At 38.9% G+C, this 18,633-nt stretch overlaps 1 protein-coding gene and 1 pseudogene across 12 annotated transcripts in view; both read right to left on the minus strand.

Moving 5' to 3' along the window:
* Positions 1–18,633, minus strand: part of MAPKAP1 (MAPK associated protein 1) — a 259,089-nt gene that overhangs the window by 237,512 nt on the left and 2,944 nt on the right. The window contains exon 2 of one of the 12 annotated variants that reach the window (XM_072777933.1): positions 367–436. The exons of 7 other annotated variants lie outside the window; for them this stretch is intronic. The gene's annotated coding sequence lies outside the window, so the exon portion shown is untranslated. Of the gene's footprint in view, positions 1–366; positions 437–12,651; positions 12,752–15,237; positions 15,383–18,633 lie in introns of those variants that run through there. 4 more of the 12 variants (XM_072777934.1, XM_072777932.1, XM_072777931.1 and 1 more) reach the window with 4 other exon arrangements.
* LOC140605729 (SUMO-conjugating enzyme UBC9 pseudogene) lies at positions 4,356–9,652 on the minus strand (annotated as a pseudogene).

Here is an 18,633-nt window from a genome sequence, read left to right on the forward strand (position 1 = left end):
GACCTCACACTGTGATTTGATTTACTATCACCAACAGAATGTAATGGAAGTAACTTCTGAACTTCAGCCTCAAGAGACATCGCTAACCTCTGCTGCTGCTTTTTTTGGAATACATGTAAATCACTGAAAGAGACTTAGGGGGAAAAAAAAGGAGCTTGGAACAACAGACCATGTGGAGAGCCTTAGTTATCCTGCTAAGGTCCGCCCGATGAATGACTGAGGCCATCTGGGACCAGCTGGATCCCCACCAACCTACCAGGAGGCCAGGTTTTCCCTCCTGTAAAATGTCTCCTCCCAGACAAAGGACCCTGATCCTTGATTTTTCTTGTACCCCTAACCTCCACCTGAAATGTCTCTGAATCTTACCATCTGCCAAGATCCAGTTAAAGGGAGCCTGGTACAGTACAGTGCCTCTCAAACTTGTCCATGAACACACCTGAAGGGCAGAGGAAAGTGACTATAAATCAAGGTATGAGAGAAGCTAGGAGGAGCCACCTAAAGCAATATGCTATAAGAAATTTAGTTTTAGGGATGCCTAGGTGGCTTAGCTGTTCAGCATGTGCCTTCAGCCCAGGGCATGATCCTGGAGTCCTGGGACCAGGTCCCACATCGGGCTCCCTGCATGGAGCCTGCTTCTCCCTCTGCCTGTGTTTCTGCCTCTCTCCCTCTCTGTCTCTCATGAGTAAATAAATAAAATCTAAGAAAAAAATTTTAAAAAGAAATTTACCTTTAGAATTCATTCATATTTTGCATTCTATCCTTTAAGATCCTGCACCTGTATTTGTTTTAACAGGAAAAGTTTTACCTTTTAATATATCATGAAAATTGATAGGAATATGTGCCAAGCTTACTTTGTGGCTTCTAGTACTCTCTGGCACACCCTGGGATTCCCATGAACCCAGTCTGAACAGCAAGTCTAGTGGAGAAACATAACTTGGATATCAGAAGTATCTGATTTTGTGAAGATAAAATGGCACTTTATCAACAGCCAGCTCAAGATCTAAATTTTGCTCAACAGATATTTCCTATGACTAGTACGAAGAACAGCTTGTAGGGGCGCCTGGCTGGCTCAGTCAGTAGAGCATTCAACTCTTGATCTCAGGGTTAGAAGTTCGAGTCCTACGTTGAGTGTAGAGATTACTTAAAAATGAAATCTTTAAAAAAAAAAAGAACTATAATTACTGATAACACCAAACTATATATAAAGTTATAAGTACAAGTTAGACTGAAATCCCAATTTTTATGCAGCTATTATAAAACAATCAGTATTTTCAGTGTTCTGAAATAATGTTTAATAACTAGTAATAGATGTAAAACTTCAGACATCTTATCCACCCACTACACCCTCAAAACCCCAAATATGCCAACATTTTTGGTTCTTAGAAGAAATCTGCTAGTTTACTGCAATGTAGCCCTAAATTATTTTTCCAGTGAGTGTTGTCTGACATAATAGATCTGATTGACACCTGTGATAATAAACAAATAATTTTAGGTTTTACTTTAATATTTCAGGTAAAAATATTTATAGTTTTACCTAGAGTGAAGAAATGAATAAAGCCAGAGAAACTAGACTACTTCCCAATGTAAAATTACCAGTATAGGAGCTGAAATCACAAATAGCCCACAACTATCTACCAAACACCCATTCACTGATTTCATTCACTTGACAAATATTTATAAAGCACTTACTATGTGCCAGGCACCAGAGATATATAAGGCTGAGCAAAAAATGAAAAAAGGCCACTGCCTTCAAGGAGCTAAAAGTGTGTATATGGTAGCCAGAATTCTAAGATGGCTCCAGAAATTCCTATCCCTTGATATCCATGCAATTACATCATGCCCACCCCTTGAGCGTGGATAAAACTTAGCCAACAGAATATACAGCAAAAGTGTTGGGGGGAGATGGGGAAGAAGTTACAAACTTGATTACTTTCTGTTATATAAAATTCCATCCTAATTTTAAATTTTCCTGCTGACCTCAAAGAAACAAACAGCCAAGTTATGGCACAATATAAGGCAAGGACCTGAGAATGGCCCATAGGAGCTGAGAGTGGCCCCAGTTGACAGGTAGCAAGAAAATGAGGACCTCAATCATATAGCTACAAGGAAATGAATTCCAACAACAACGTAAAGGAGCTTGGAAAGAGATCTTTCCCTAGTCAAGCCTCCAAATGAGGCTGGAGCCAGCTGACAGTTTAATATAATCCTTTTGAGACCCTCAACAGAAAATCCAGATGAAGCCATGACTTCTGACCCACTAAAAGACATAAATTTGTATTGTTTTAAGCCACTAAGTTTGTGGTATTCTGTTATGCAGCAATAGAGATGAAAATAGTGCAGGAAAACAGCTTAGACTCCTTTGCTTTCATACACATTTAAGACTCTCTACAACTGAGTTTTACTCACCTACGCCTTCTCCCCAGCAGGCAACTCCCAGAACTCTCTGAACATGGTTCAGCCTTTGGTAATGATAATACCCTTGAGATGTGCTCCTCCCCATTACAGACTTTACTCTTCAAAGTACAACTCAAGAATCTCATCCTGTGAACTCTCCTCCAATTTGCAAAGCCCAAACTGTTTTAAAAGCACTTTATTTCTACCTTCAAATAAAGTTAGTTATATGAATATCATGTATAAGGAACTGCCAATTTCATCAACTTTTTGATCCAATTCTAGAATCAGAAATGTGGTTACTGTATTAAGATCTCTCTCCCCCTTCCCATCATTTGTAAAGTTGCTAAAGGCAGGAATTCCTAGACCCCAACAATAATGTAGTGGTTCTAATGTGGTGGTTCTCAACTGGAAGGCAATTTTGTTCCCCAGGGGACATTTGGCAATGTCTGGTGATATTTCTAGCTGTCACATTGTTAGTATCTAGTGGATAAAAGACAGGGATGTTGTTTAACATCTTATAATGCACAGAACAGCACCTATAACAAAGGATTATACCCCCAAAAAAGGCCAATATCAATGATGCCAAGGTTGAGAAATCCTGCTGTGATATGCTATATGAAGCCACTAAATTTGGGGTAATTTCCAGCCCCCTTAGAACAGTTTCATTGATACTGAGACTAAACTATACAACTTTGCTATTAAAATATATGCTCAAATCTTCTAAGGTACTAAACAAGTTCAACTCCTAGTATCTGTTTACTGAAATTTTAACAAAACCAAAGTCCAAAGGAAAATCAAAGTCCAAATTACTATAATAAAAACAAAAGACAAATCACATTCCACCAAACTTGATCTGAAGCCTATTCACTCTCACTACCTCCTACTCATTCTTCAAATCCCAGCTTAACGGTCAATTCTTCCAGGAACCTCCCCAAAGAATCCTACAGACCAGGTTAACTGCTCTCTTCTTTGTGGTCCCATTGCACTGCATTTTGTCACTACTTCCACCAAATAGTTAATCCTGCACATTGCCTGTTAGTAGTAGGTACTATGTATTTGTTGAATTTATTCATTGAACAAATATGTATTGAAGCCTAGTATGTGCCAGGCACTATTCTAGATGCAAAGAGTACAAGAGAATATAAAGCAGAAAGTCCTGCCCTCATGGAGTTCACATTCTAATGAGGGAGACTAACAAAACAGAGAAGTAAGTATACAGTAAATTATTAGTGCTATGGAAAAAGACAGCACCGGGAAGAGAGATGGGCATGTCAGGTGGTGGGCCAGGGCTGCAACTGTAAATAAAGTAGTCTAGGAACACTTCACTGAGAACCTGACATTTGAGTTAACATTTGAAGGAGGTAAGAGAACAAGCCATGTAAACTTCTGAAGGGAAGTGCTTTGCCAAGTGAGGGTAGTATACTCTTCAAGAAGTAGCAAGGAGTCCAGCAAGGAAGTTAAGTAGTAGAGGATGATACCTGGAAGAGTAGAGCAAACATGTACAGTGTTATAGGTCATTCTAAGAACTCTTCTTTTTCTCTAAGTAGAGAATTACCGAGGATTGTGATATGATCTAACCCACATTTTAAAAGATTCCCTCAGGACAGCCCAGTGGCTCAGTGGTTTAGCGCCACGGTGGGCCCAGGGCATGATCCTAGGGACCTGGGATGGAGTCCCATGTCCGGCTCCCTGCATGGAGCCTGCTTCTCCCTCTGCCTGTGTCTCTGCCTCTCTTTCTCTCTCTGTCTCTCATAAATAAATAAATAAATAAATAAAATCTTTAAATTAACTAATTAGTTAACTAATTAATTAAATTAAATAAAAGATTCTCTCTGGCTGCTATATTAAAGTTTGAAGGAATGAATAAATGAATGAATGAATGAACTAATCACATTGTTGCTTTTTTTATATATATAAACAGTTTATTTCCTCAACAGCAACACAGACAAAACGCCATATAAACACAAAGGAAAAAAAAAAAAAAACACAAAGGAAGTGATGCGGGAACGAGACGCCGGCTGCCTTTGGATCTGAGGCTCATAAGCAACACAACCGGGCTCTGCGGGAGCGAGGCGGGAGGCCGGCGGGAGGCTATGGGTAGCTCTACACGGCGGGTGGGAAGCATGCCTGCATCCGCGAGCAAAGGAAACTAGCTCCTCGGGGCTCATCGAAGTATAAAAGTTTATAATTTTACAGCAGTTGAAATACTGACATCAATATTAAAATAAAAGCAAGTTTTACATAACGATCAAAAATACAAAAGACTGAAGGAAGAGACCCTGTATGAAAAACCGGGGAGCTCAGCGAGTCGAGGACTGCGTGCCAGTGGCGGAAATGGACCGTGGCGCCCGCCCACCCTCCCAGGTGACTAGTAATTGGACAGAGCAACGTTAGATTTGCAAAAATGTTGTAAACAAGTTCTTGCCAAACCAATCCCTTCCTTCTTACGCTGCCGCGCCTTTGCCACTTATGAAGGTGCGAACTTCTTGGCTTGTGCTCGAACCTTCTTCTCGTACTCCAGTTTTGGCAGTAAATCGTGTAGGCCTCTGCTTGAGCTGGGTCCTGGATATTTGGTTCATTTAGAAGTTCCTGTATTCCTAACAAGATCCACTGAATTGTGATGGCTGGCCTCCAGTCCTTGTCCTCCTCGAGGATGGACAGGCACACTGTGCCCGAAGGGTACACGGTCGGGTGAAACAGCGGTGGCTCGAATTTACATTTTGGGGGTGAGGATGGATAATCATCTTTGAAAAGCATCCGTACTTTAAACAAGCCTCCTTCCCAGGGGGTCCCCTTCTTCCCTGGAATGGCACACTCCCAGTTCATGAGGTTCATCGTGCTGTCTGGATTCTTTGTCGGGACACCCACAAAGCCAAACGGGTGGCCCTTTCTCCAGGCTTTCCTCTCCTGGGCGAGTCTGCTGAGGGTGATCCCCGACACGTTCAAAGTCCCTCCGGCGGCCGCGGCCCAGCGAGCGGGGCAGACGAGGTGGCGGCGGTGGCGGCGGAGGCGGCGCTCCCTTTGTCTCGGGACTTCCCTCCCGAGCCTGCTCCGCGCGCAGCCCAAGCGCTCCCACATTGTTGCTTTTTAAAAAAAAAAAAAATTTATATGTTGGTTGTCTCTTCTAAACCCTAAGCTCCTTAAGGACACTGTCTTATTCATCACTGTCCTGCCAGATTGCAGTAGAATATGGCTGGCATCCAATAAGAGCTCAGCATGGAATGAACAAATGGATCTTTCTTGTTCCCAAAGGATTGCGCCATTTTCCCAAAAAAGATCCCTTATCCATGGTGCTGGTTCAGTGGATAAGTATCCCCCTACAATCTAAGATTTATTTTCCTTTTATTGTTTCCTTGATGATTGAAGTTTGCTTAAACAAATAGAAGAATTCAAGAAAGTTATGCTTCCACTTACCTGGCTCCCAGGTTAACCATATCATCAATTAATGTAAGCAACACAGTTTAGTGCAAGTACCACTCAGGAAACCTGAATTCCAATTCCCTAATTACCAGGGACCTAATTACAAGGCTTTTGACAAGTCACTTCTTTAAGCCCCTTTTAACCTGTTCTACATATCAGTCCATTTCTGCATCTGTTACATGAGGAGTTTGAACTATACAAAGTACCTTTCAGCTCTCAAACTCTATTCCAAGTACATGTAAGGAGGAGGAGGCATGGTTGGGAGTTTACCCTAGAGTCCAACTAAAAAGTTTTGTGTTTTTGCTTCAAAGGAAAAAAAGAATTCCATTGCAAGTTTTACTTATATCATTGTGCCATGGTTCAGACTCTAAGAATAGAAGTACAAGGAATTCCTTTTCTGACTAAGATTTTAATAGTATTGACATTCTGGCAGCAAACCCACTACAAAACTGAGTGGGCTGAATAGTCTTGATGGAGTTGAATGGGCATTATCGCTACCAGTTGTTTTTTAATGCTATTAATGTATAAAAAATGGTTTCTAGAACTGTAAGAGTAAACATTACATCTGCAGTTCCAGGTTATTGTCTCTAGCTGTCTCCGGACTAACAATGGCATGACATGAAGGGAGTCAGGTATTCTTCAGGAGGGAAATATCTATACTCTATGTCCTCTCCACTTCATAGGGATACTTATTAAAAGAATACTTACAAACTCATTCATTCAACTTCTAATGAATGAAGGGTACCAATGAGATAATCTAAACTAGCAGATAATCCTCAAACTATTTTTATGTGATTTTGAAAGGTGCTTTGTACTTTCATTTGAATGGAGCTTTCATAACCTCAATAAATGATAATTACTATTATTGTTATTAACAAAACTACGCTGCCAGCTATTTTTTTTTTTTTACAACCTTCTAGTCTATTTTTTTTTTCCTTTTTAAACCATCACCACATGGATCAAAATGAGGATAGGGCAGCAAGACTGGCTTCATTCTGCCTATAATGTTATACAGTTAGGGTAGAAGTGTTTTACAAATACAATTTATATAGAATAATCAATTCTCTGGATTCCAGAAGGTTACTCGTTTAACAAGCACTCAGACATCACTTACAAAATTGTGAGGTAGATTCTATTACTACTTACATCTTACAATTCAGTAAATTGAGGCACAGACTCACCCAAGGTCACAAAATTTGTAAAAGGTGGAGCCAGGATAAACTATGCAACCTGGCTCCAGAATTCCTGCTCCACACAATTACTATGCACTGCCTTGAATTTCCAATGTAAGTCCATTTCATCACACTCCTCTTAATCCTCTTCTCTCACTCATCTATAGGTATGGGTACAAGCAGACTTCCCTGTTCATTCAACAAGTTCATTCAACCTACTCCATGCTGACAGTTAGGAATATAAAGTAGGAAGTCTTATTCCCTATCCCCAAGAGGCAAGCAAGGGAATCAAGAAAAGGAGAAAAGAGGCAGCCCTGGTGGCCCAGCAGTTTAGCGCCACCTGCAGCCCAGGGCGTGATCCTGGAGACGCGGGATGGAGTCCCATGGGACTCCCTGCATGGAGCCTGCTTCTCCTCTGCCTCCCTCTCTCTTGCTCTGTGTCTCTCATGAATAAATAAAATAAAATCTTAAAAAAAAAAAAAGAAAAAAAGAAAAGGAGAAAAGTACATAAATGGTCACAATAAAGAGTTTACTCATATGTGGAATTTAAGAAACAAAACAAATGGACATAGGGGAAGGGAAGGAAAAAGAAAGTAAGACGAAAACAGAGAGGGAGGCAAATAGTAAGAGACTAACTACAGGAAACAAACAGGGTTGCGGGAGAAACAGGGGTGGGGGGGAATGGGGTAACTAGGTGATGATCATTAAGGAGTGCACTTGACATCATGAGCACTGGGTATTGTATGCAACTGATGAATCACTAAATTCTATCTCTGAAACTAATAACACACTATAAATTAGTTATACTGAATTTAAATAAAGAATTTTTTAAAAAGAATGAGAATGATGGTAGGGGATTCTATAATAAAGTACTATGGAGAAACAAAGGAAAAATAACTAAATGAAACTAAATATTCGGAAACTAAATGAAACTAAATATTAGGACAAGGCTTCACAGAGATGACTAAGATCAAGAAAATGGGAAGTGATCACTTCCAACTTCATTACCTTAAGAATAATGGGGGGCTGGGAGGGGGAAAGAGCTGGCAATTAAATAATCTACAATGCTGTCTCCTTGGTCAAAAATATTTAAAATAAAATTTGCTCCAGATCTAGCCTATGGACTAGAGATTAACATCAGGCCATGCATGGGTTATTACAGAAGCAGGAAGAAGATACTTAACTTTTGAGGTTGGGGAGGCAGAGAGAATCAGGTGTGTTGACAAAGAGTAGATAGGAATAGGTAGGGAAAACAAAGAGCAAGCAATGAAGCATAAGACTGCCTGGGTTCAGAGCAGCAGTGGTTTAGCGCCGCCTAATGCCCGGGGTATGATCCTGGAGACCGGGGATCGAGTCCCACGTCGGGCTCCCTGCATGGAACCTGCTTCTCCCTCTGCCTGTGTCTCTGCCTCTCTCTCTCTGAATAAATAGATCTTAAAAAAAAAAAAAAAAAAAGACTGCCTGGGTTTAAATCTGAACTCAGCTATTCACTCACGGTAGGACTTAAGGAAAGTAACAATCTGAGGGCCTCTGTTTCTGCATCTGTAAACAGGAATAATTTTGGTGCCTACCTCATAGGATTGTTGTGAGGATTTAATGAAATCATATATGTTATGTGCATAGAACAGTGTCTGGCCCATGGTAAGCATTATATAAATGTCTACTATTATCCCAATTATTTCTTGTCCTCAGATGAATTTTCAAAGATGTGAAGTTGGATGATTGGAAGTAGAGTCAAAGAGACAAACTCATCCGTTCCAAGAGAGACAACATGAGTTAAGGCACTAAAACAAGAAACAGCAGAACACATATTCAGTAACTGAAACTACACAGAGTTCAAAGCTGCTGATTAGATGAGTATTTCAGAGACTGTTCTCACAGGTGCAAAGATTAATCTGATGGACAGGACATAAGATTAGTTATGAAGCTGTGACTACAGCTCAGGGAAAGATGATGAAATCTGAAGGCAGTGAAAGATCTAAAAACTTAAGAAATATATAGAAGATAAAATTGCTAGAACTTAGTGACTGAATGGATGTGGAGAGTTAAAAAGAAGGGCAGAGTCTATGGCCTGCGTGATAGTGCCAACAGATGAAACTGTAAACTCACAAGCAGGAACAGCTTAACAAGTAGAGGGAAAATTAGGAATTATGTTTCACATACAATGAATTTAAGATATCTATGGAGATTAAAATAGAGATTCATCATGATGTAAACCTGATAGCCCAGGAATGAGGTCTGAGTGAATTTGGGAGACTACAACATATAAGTGACACACAAAGGATATGCAAATCTGAAGCCTAGGAGAAAGATCTGAACAAATTTGGAAGATATCAACATATAAATGACAGATGAAGTCATAGGTGTGAATGAGCTTACCCAGGGAAAATATGTCAGAAAGAGTAGTAATTTAGGAACAAATCCAAGGAATAGCAAGAGTTAAAGGATGGGGGAAGAAAAAGAAACCCAAGAAGCTGGTGAAAACCAAGTCAATCTTTGCCTAGATTCTAAAATAAAGATCCATGCTGTGGAAATTCACAAATTCCTAGGCACTTACTTTCTTCACTGGCTTTTCCCTCTCCCCTCATTACCTAATAAGAAGTTCCACACACTGGAGTAGGAAGTTCTTGAGAGGAAAAGACAAAAAAAAAAAAAAAAAAAAAAAAAAAAAGCCTTCTTTGATTTCCTGTCACTAATACCCAATATAGAGCCTGGTACACATATACTTAAAGAATAAACCTGGTAGAACAAGAAAAATGGAATATTTCCTGTTTACCAAGCCAAAAGCTCATGAATTTCTAGAGCCTACGTTTGCTTCCAGCCCATACCAGAGCAACAAAGCCTGAAGAGAGTAGAAGCAAAAAGGGGGCAGACCTTATACTGCTGGTGGGAATGTAAAATGGTACAGCCACTTTTGAAAATGTCTGCCATCTTCATATGGCAAAGTTACCATATGACCCAGCAAACCTTTCCAAAAGAACAGAAAACATATGTCCCCACAAAAACTTGCATAGGAATGTTCAGAGCAGTATTATTCACAATAGCCAAAGAGGAGGGGAATCATCATCACTACATATAATTTGATAGGGGTGATGATGATTATACAACTTTGTGAATATGCAAAAAACTATTAAATTGTACACTTTTGGGGCACCTGGGTGGCTCAGTAGTTGAGTGTCTGCCTTCAGTTCAGGTCATGATTCTGGCATCCTGGGATCAAGTCCCACATTAGGCTCCACATTCTTGATCCTGGGATCAAGTCCTACATTCTTCTCTCATGAATAAATAAATAAAATCTTAAAAAAAAATTTACACTTTAAAGGGATGAATTTTACGGTTGAAGAATCATATCCCAGGCAGCCCCAGTGGTGCAGCGGTTTAGCACCACCTGCAGCCCGGGGCATGGTCCTGGAGACCGGGGATAGAGTCCCAAGTCGGACTCTCCCTGCATGGAGTCTGCTTCTCCCTCTGCCTGTGTCTCTGCCTCTCTCTGTGTGTGTGTCTCTATGAATAAATAAATAAAATCTTAAAAAAAAAAAAAAAAAAGAATCATATCCCAATTTTTAAAATGAGGGGGTAGAAACACAGGAAGGCTAGAATCCATACTGCATCCTAGATTTCTTCTATTTCAGGAGATTCTAGCATAATGATGCCAACAAATCATTTAACTGAACAGTCATGGCAACTGTAATCATGAAATTTTTTAAGCACTTTGCAATATATGTTGATTACATCAGAAAGTAAAGTCCTCATGCAAAAATGGGAGTTTCCAAGTGTTTTCCCCAGGAAAAGGAGGAGAACTTTCATATATGTTAGTGAACTTGTGTGGAGGTAGCTAATCTACATTTCTAGTTGAGGAAGATTAAATCCTAGTGCCAGAAATCCCAACAGAATCTTGGACTTTTTGGCAATTGAACCCAATAAAAAAAAAATTTTAAAGAGAAAAAAAAAATAATAATCTTGGACTTTGCTGACAAACACTCAGGCCATGGAGCAGCTTCTCCTACCAAAGCACCAGACAACACTTTAATCCACACTAGAGCTGGGCAGAAGAAGCCATAGAGTTAACAACACAATGCCTCTGTCAGCAACCTACTGAGCTATTGGTCCTAGGGGAGTACTTCTTCTCTTCACTTTGGAATAAACAAACAGAAGGGGATAAAACAAGAAAGGCACATGGCATGGTAGAAAACACAAGGCTATGAAGAGCTGCTGTGTGCTCCCAATTCTACCACCCAGTAACCGAAAACTGCAATTTCTCTGGACCTCAGTAAAATATTATTCCATACCCCACAGAGCTGCTGTCACAATGTAGGAAACAAAAGTGACACTCAAATATAAGTATTCTTCCCAATTCACCTGAAAGAAAACTAGTTGGTTGTACTGTACATGTTTTAGTCATATTGGAAAAGAAGTCTCATGATCTCTTCTCTATGATGTACTAAAACACATTCTCACACTTAAAATTATAAAATAATTACAATGTCCAAATTTGAATCCTTGACCCCTTTCTTTCTGTGAAGCTTACACTTAATTAATCCTATGCATCTTTTTCTCGCTTTAGATTTTATTTACTTTTATCTCCATAACCTATGCAAGCCACCATCTCTCATCTAACTTATTTACTAACTTGTCTTAAAATCCTTCCTAAACCCTTTATTAAACTGAACTTTGCCTATATCTACAACTCTGTCTTCTACTTACCCTTTCCTTCTTTTTACTCTAGCCAAACTCAAGTTTCAGGTTTTTTCAAGCTTTTGAATATATACTCCCTCTGTGTACAACGGTCTTCTTTTTCTTTTTTTTTTTTTTAAAGATTTTATTTATTTATTCATGAAAGATACACAGAGAGAGAGAGAGAGGCAGAGACACAGGCAGAGGGAGAAGCAGGCTCCATGCAGGGAGCCTGACATGGGACTCGATCCCGGGACTCCAGGGTCACGCCCTGAGCCAAAGGCAGGCACTCAACCACTGAGCCACCCAGGCATCTCAACAACGGTTTTCTCTGTCCTTCCATCCAGCTGTTTTCTCCTTCACCCTTCAGATCTCAAGTCAGACCACCTGCTCCAGGAAGGTCTGACCTTAAGTCCAGAGTAGGTACTCCTCCATACTCACCTTGATTCTCGTTACTAAACATTTCTCAAACTAGTCTGTACTCAACTACAAGTCCCATGATAGCAGACACAGCGTCCAGAGCATTCATTGCTCAATTCCCAGACAAAGGCCTAGTGCCTCACGTATAGTCAGCAGATACTGACCGAAGACATGATATTTATTTTACATGATATATTCTTCATATACAAATATTTTAAAATATTTTTTAACTGTAAGGAACATTACAGATACAAGAAAATGTAATTCTTCGTAACAACTGTGTGGAAAAAGGACTTAAGTCCACATGCACTTTTTATAATCAAAATAGCTCTAATTTTGATTATATCAATAGAAGCTAAACTACTACCACAGTGGGAATGGTGCTCCTAATACTGTGCTTCTAAAACTCTTAATCTCCTTAAGAGCAGAAAAGGTATATACAATGCAAATTACAAACATTATAGTCAAAGTACACACTGCAGTGAAAATATGTGAAAAACATTATTTTGCTGGCCCCCACCCATGCTCCCACAAAAAAAGGTTAGACACACTTGATAGAAACGCCACTTACTCCACATAGTTCACCAAATGAAGTTTACCGTGAAATACTTCAAATTCCAGAAGCACTCAGGACTGCAAAGGCCATGAGAAGAGAATGTTCCAAGCACAGACTGATAGAAGAAACAAATGAAATAAACCCTGATGCATGATTGACTATCTAAGGAAGTCTAAACAGAAGACTGAATATATTTGTTCCAAAGTCATTAACCAAGTTTCAGTTTCTGAAACATGTTCAAAATACTTAACACATCTTATAACTCTCTGGTGTAAATGACAGACATTTGTTACTCAAGATAACTAATTGCCTTCACCTAGTTTAGGATAAATAAATCTATCACAATTCAGATTTAGGTTTTGTATTTTGGATTTTTTTTATACCAACAATTTTATTTCTTATAATGTGTTTTTTGCCTATGCTAACAAGCTTACAGATACTACCAACTAAAAAATTTCATTATCGTTTTGGGGATGCGACCACCCTTCTAATTCTTTTCACATTTTTAACTCAGCAAGTTCAATCCAGTGATCAAAGCTTCATTAACTTATAAACAAACTGTTTCTCAGGTAAACCAAATTGCCCCACATCAGGAATTTAAGCAAATAAATAAGTACAAAAAAGGCAGAGATTATAAATTAGGGCAGACAAATCTGTATCTAGCCCCACGCCGGTAAAGAGCATTCTATCAATACAGTGAAATGCTAATCTCCTAATTAACAACCTAATTAGGTAATTATGGCTTTGCAGAGGGATGCCGAAATGAAATATGACAACATGGTCACCTCTTTATATGGCACCTGTGGGCCTTTTCAGCTGTCATTGCATAGAGTGCAATATCAATTTGAACAGATGACAAAGTGCTGTCATTTTTCATTCTGATAATATACAGAATGCTTTGGACAGAAGCAGTTTACAAAAAGAAACATCTTGCCTGGCATTTTCCTAATTTAAATATTCTCAAATACATCGTTAAAATTTTTGCATGTTTTTTATGTTGTATATAGGAGAATTACCATTTACAACGACGATCATGACAACAACAACCCTAACTGGCCATCTTGCTGATCTGTACATGCTGAAACTATTGCAATTTCAATTATGAAATATGTGACAATGAGAAAAGCACCAATTCATCATGACATTCTAATATTCATACTTTTTTGAATACTGTTACCAGAAAACCTAAAACCCAAACTTTGACCTTTAATTTTTTTCTTAAAAAAAGAAAATCACACTTATAATTTCTCATACCAAAATAGCACTTCCCAATATCTAAGCATTCAATTCATATAAAAGCTCCATATACCAATGTCCAACCTCACAGAGATAGGAGAATACTCTGAGAGACAGCTGTCACAAGGCTACCACTGTCCCACTGGCCACTGACAAGGTGATGGTAGCACTGGAACACTGGTATCACCAACACAAATAAAACTCTTCTTCCATGATATTGTCTTACATAGGATTTTGGGGTAGAAGAGAAAGGCTAGCCTGGGAACCTCAACATCATTTGTCAACACACATGAAACCATATTCTAAATGTAAACCAACTGAGGTGAAAACGAACTTGAAAATAACAATCCATTTATATCTTCGGATCACCCGCATTAGCGAAGTTTTTTATCGAAATTATTTTCACTGGCTCTACTCATTTCATTTTTTCTACTCATATTTCTTAATACTAAGCTTAAATTAAAATGACTCTATTAAAAATAATTTATATTTATCAGAGAATACTTTGGAAAACAGAGAAAAGTGGGATCCCTGGGTGGTGCACCAGTTTGGCGCCTGCCTCTGGCCCAGGGCGCGATCCTGGAGACCCGGGATCGAATCCCACGTCGGGCTCCCGGTGCATGGAGCCTGCTTCTCCCTCTGCCTGTGTCTCTGCCTCTCTCTCTCTCTCTCTGTGACTATCATAAATAAATAAAAATTAAAAAAAAAAAAAAAGAAAACAGAAAAGTATAAAGACCTATAATCTCACCATCTATTTCTTCTTTTCCTTTGCATATGTTTGACATAATTGAGATGGTACTTTATATAATCTTATATCCTTTTTTCACTATATATTACATGATGAACATATTAGTATGTCACAAAATTCTTCTAGAACACCTAAGATGACTGCATAATACTTCCATCCGATGGCCTTTCCATAATTTCTCTTTGTTGACTAGTAAAGTTGTTTCTAATTTTTGTTGATATAAGTACCGCTGCAATGAACATTTTGCAACATAATTATTTTTCTCCATCTCTATTTCTTTAGCAAAAATTTCTACAAAACATATAAACATAAGGAGGAAAAACAGAGGCAAACCATAAAACAGATTCTTAACTACAGAGAACAAACTGAGGGCTGCTGGAGGGGACATGGGCAAGGGGATAGGTTAAAAGTGTGATGAGGATTAAGGAGGGCACTTGATGAGCTGAGGTGTTGTATGTAAATGAAGACTCATTTTCATGTTGGTAAGTGCACAACTAGAAATGAATGAGACTCATCCCATGATCCAGCATGAAAATGAATCTTTCTCCACAACCCCTCCAGTCATTTCTCATCACATTATGCTCAATCTGAACGTGTTATGGCCCTGCATACTAGACCTCCATCTCTCCAGAAGCATCATAGTACCAGGTACTCTGACATAAATGGTTTCATTTAATTCTCCCAAGCACCAGATGAGACTGGCTGTGTTGTCTTCAGTTTACAGACTGTCCAGATCACAGTTAATAACTGACAGAGCCAGCATTCCAATCCAGGTGGCTGGGACTCTGAAGCTCCACCTCACACTGCTTCAAGATTCAAACTCAGGTCTTCTCTGTTAGTCTCCTTTATGTCAGCAACTAAAGTTCAGATTTAAAATTTACTGTTTTAAAAAGAAAACCATTCCTTCCAACAATTTTCTACCATCTTCTCTAGTAAAAGAGTACTTATATATAATACAGTATCTTAAAATGAGTCCACAGGGAACTAAAAAATGTTATTTTTTTTTAAGTTTTACATATCCAGTCCATTTTGTCTGCATCAATAAAAACATTAAGTAAGGAATCCCTGGGTGGCGCAGCGGTTTAGCACCTGCCTTTGGCCCATGGCGCGATCCTGGAGACCCGGGATCGAATCCCACATCAGGCTCCCGGTGCATGGAGCCTGCTTCTCCCTCTGCCTATGTCTCTGCCTCTCTCTCTCTCTCTCTCTCTCTCTCTCTCTCTCTGTGACTATCATAAATAAATAAAAATAAAAAAATAAAAAAAAATTTAAAAACATTAAGTAAAAATATACTCAAACATATAAAAATATACTTGAGTATAGGATATGAATCTAATACTACATATATTTAGGAGTAAATGTGACATAGTATTCAACTTATCTCAAAAGCAATTACTATAATCTAATTCCAATAGTTATTCTAGTACTTTCTTGCTGTTTCCAGAATTTATGTTTTGTTTTTAAGTGGTTTCTCCCATCTTTCTCATTTTCAATTACTTAAAACTGTTTTCTTCTTTGGGTCCAAATTTTGTTTCCTATATTAAATCTATTTCCTCTGTATATCTAGATTGCTGCCAACTAGAAATAATAAATTTTGAGTGACTGGTCAGGATTTATTTTCTTCATTTTTATATTCTATCCTATTTCCTTATATAATAGACTATGAATGAAAACAAGTATCTAGAAGAACATTATTTCTTCAATTTTCACCTTCTGGAGGCCAAATATTAAAATAAAAATAAACTAAACTCTTGGGCTGGGAACTCCCTGACCATATATCTCACTATGCTGAGTGTCTCTATGCCTCTTTTCAATCTTGTGTATATATAATCAACAAACCACTGTATGCATTTGGCCCATCAAGATCCTTTCCCAGAATTAGTGATGAACAAAGAACAGAGGGAAAAGCTGAGCAGTGGCTCCCTACCTGCCATTAAAAATGAAGGAGCAGCATTTTAGATTTGAACCATTCTCCATTGGGGTCTACCAGTAATCAGTTGTGTGACTTTTAACAGTGTCAATTAGAATCAGGAAGCTTGGCATCCTGGAAACACCTCAGCAAGACTTGAGTTGAGTTCCTCATTATCATCCAGATGGGAGAAAGATACAAAGATTCAAAAATGACCAAAATCAAAAGGCTGTTAAGTGGCATACTGTATTCAGAATTCAAGTCCCTCTCAATCTGCTACACACTTTCTACTCAACTGTCATTCACTGGGTACCAGTTTCTTCATCTCAAGAGGTTATGATTAACCTCCTTGTTCACTTCATATACTATAGAGAGGACCAAAACAGACAAGAATCTGGTAGCATTTAAAGTGCTAAGAACACAAAACCAAAGTATCACAAGGACATCTCCTCATAATCAGGCAGCCTGGACTTTATGTACATATGTGTTTTGGTCTCTGTAATAATTTTTTAATGGCGAATTTTAAAATTAAATACATTAAAATCCAGATTTTCAGCATCTCTTGAATGCTCCCTCAAGAATACTGTGCCCCCCAAAAAAAGAATACTGTACCCCTTCACCCCCCAAAAATGAGTATTATCCCTCATTGGGATTAAAATATTTTTTTAAATTATAGAAAGAAAAAAATAAAATTATAGAAAGAAAAGAATATTATCCCTCAGAATATCCAGGGCCACCACACCCCCTCCTCACACAGCAATAAGCAACTGGAGCTGAGCAGCAACTGCTACCTTTAGACTGGTCACATGCCACCCAATTCACCAAGGTCTGTCCTACTCTTTATCGTGGGCACTTGAGCTGGAGAACCCTGACGTATATGCTCAAAAAGGAACTAATAAATATTTGTTTACTCTTTTTTGGCCAATTTTTTCCTGATATTATCGCTCACTAGCTATGTGAGTTGGGCTATGTATTTAACCACTAAGCCCCAGGTTGTTCATGTGTTCAGTGAGGGTGTAATAACAACTAACTAATAACAACTATCTCACAGAACCACAAGGACTGAAGGCAATAAGATATACAAAAACATTTAGCAATGACTAAAATATAAGTGTTCAATTATTTAAATTTAACACAAACTGAAACACACTAACTTTTGACTCAAAACTTCTCAAAACGGCAAGCCCACAGAATACACAAGGTCAGGGCCTCCTATGGGGAAAAATGCAATGTGACAGAATTCCCTGTTGTATAATAATTTGGTGTCTATTGCTATGTCCTTAACAATAAGGCCTACATATCTGAATAACACATTTCCAGCAAATTTTCTTCCCCTGAAATATATACAAATCCATTGAACTGCAAGTTTCTAAAGTCTTCAGATATGAGTCAACAAACAAAACAAGCCCCCACCTCACTATATATATACTTACTGTGACAGATGAGACCATGAGCTTCAGCAGTGGCCACATTCACTCCTCACCATCCCTGCTGCCTAGCGTAGTGAAGGCAAACCAAAGCTACCACAAAACTATGGCTCAAGGCTAGCATAGCATCTCTCTGAAGTGTCTTCAGAGGATCCCCATCCACCATTCACATCACAAAGAAAACTAAAGATGCCAAAGTCTAGCAATCTCCTCTACTTAAAGCTCCTACAGCTGCATAAACTCTAGGTACTTATTTAACTTCTCTGTGCTCTAGTTTCCTCATCTGTAGAAACAGATAACAACACCTGTCTGTACAAGAATGAGACAATGCTAGCACACAGTAAGTGCTCAGCTACCATGATCAGTGTTTCTTCCTTTGTGCTCTATAATACCCTATGGGGACTGCTATCATAGTACCTCCAGCACTTTACCACAGTTCACCTGCACATGCTTACATCTCCCCCACTAGAATGTCAACCACCTCAGGGTGGGCACCTGGTTTTATTCCTTTTTGCATCCCCAGGGTCTAACATTTTCCCTGGCATTGCTGAATGAATGAGAGATCCTCAAAGCATTTATTAACTGGAAAAATTATGAATAGAAACTGAATTTTTACCTCTCTTGACTGACACTGAAACCCTCAGTCTCTGACCTACTGACCCTTCAATTTACCTCCC

This window comes from Canis lupus, chromosome 16 (assembly GCF_048164855.1).
Source record: "Canis lupus baileyi chromosome 16, mCanLup2.hap1, whole genome shotgun sequence".
Classification (NCBI taxonomy): domain Eukaryota; kingdom Metazoa; phylum Chordata; class Mammalia; order Carnivora; family Canidae; genus Canis; species Canis lupus.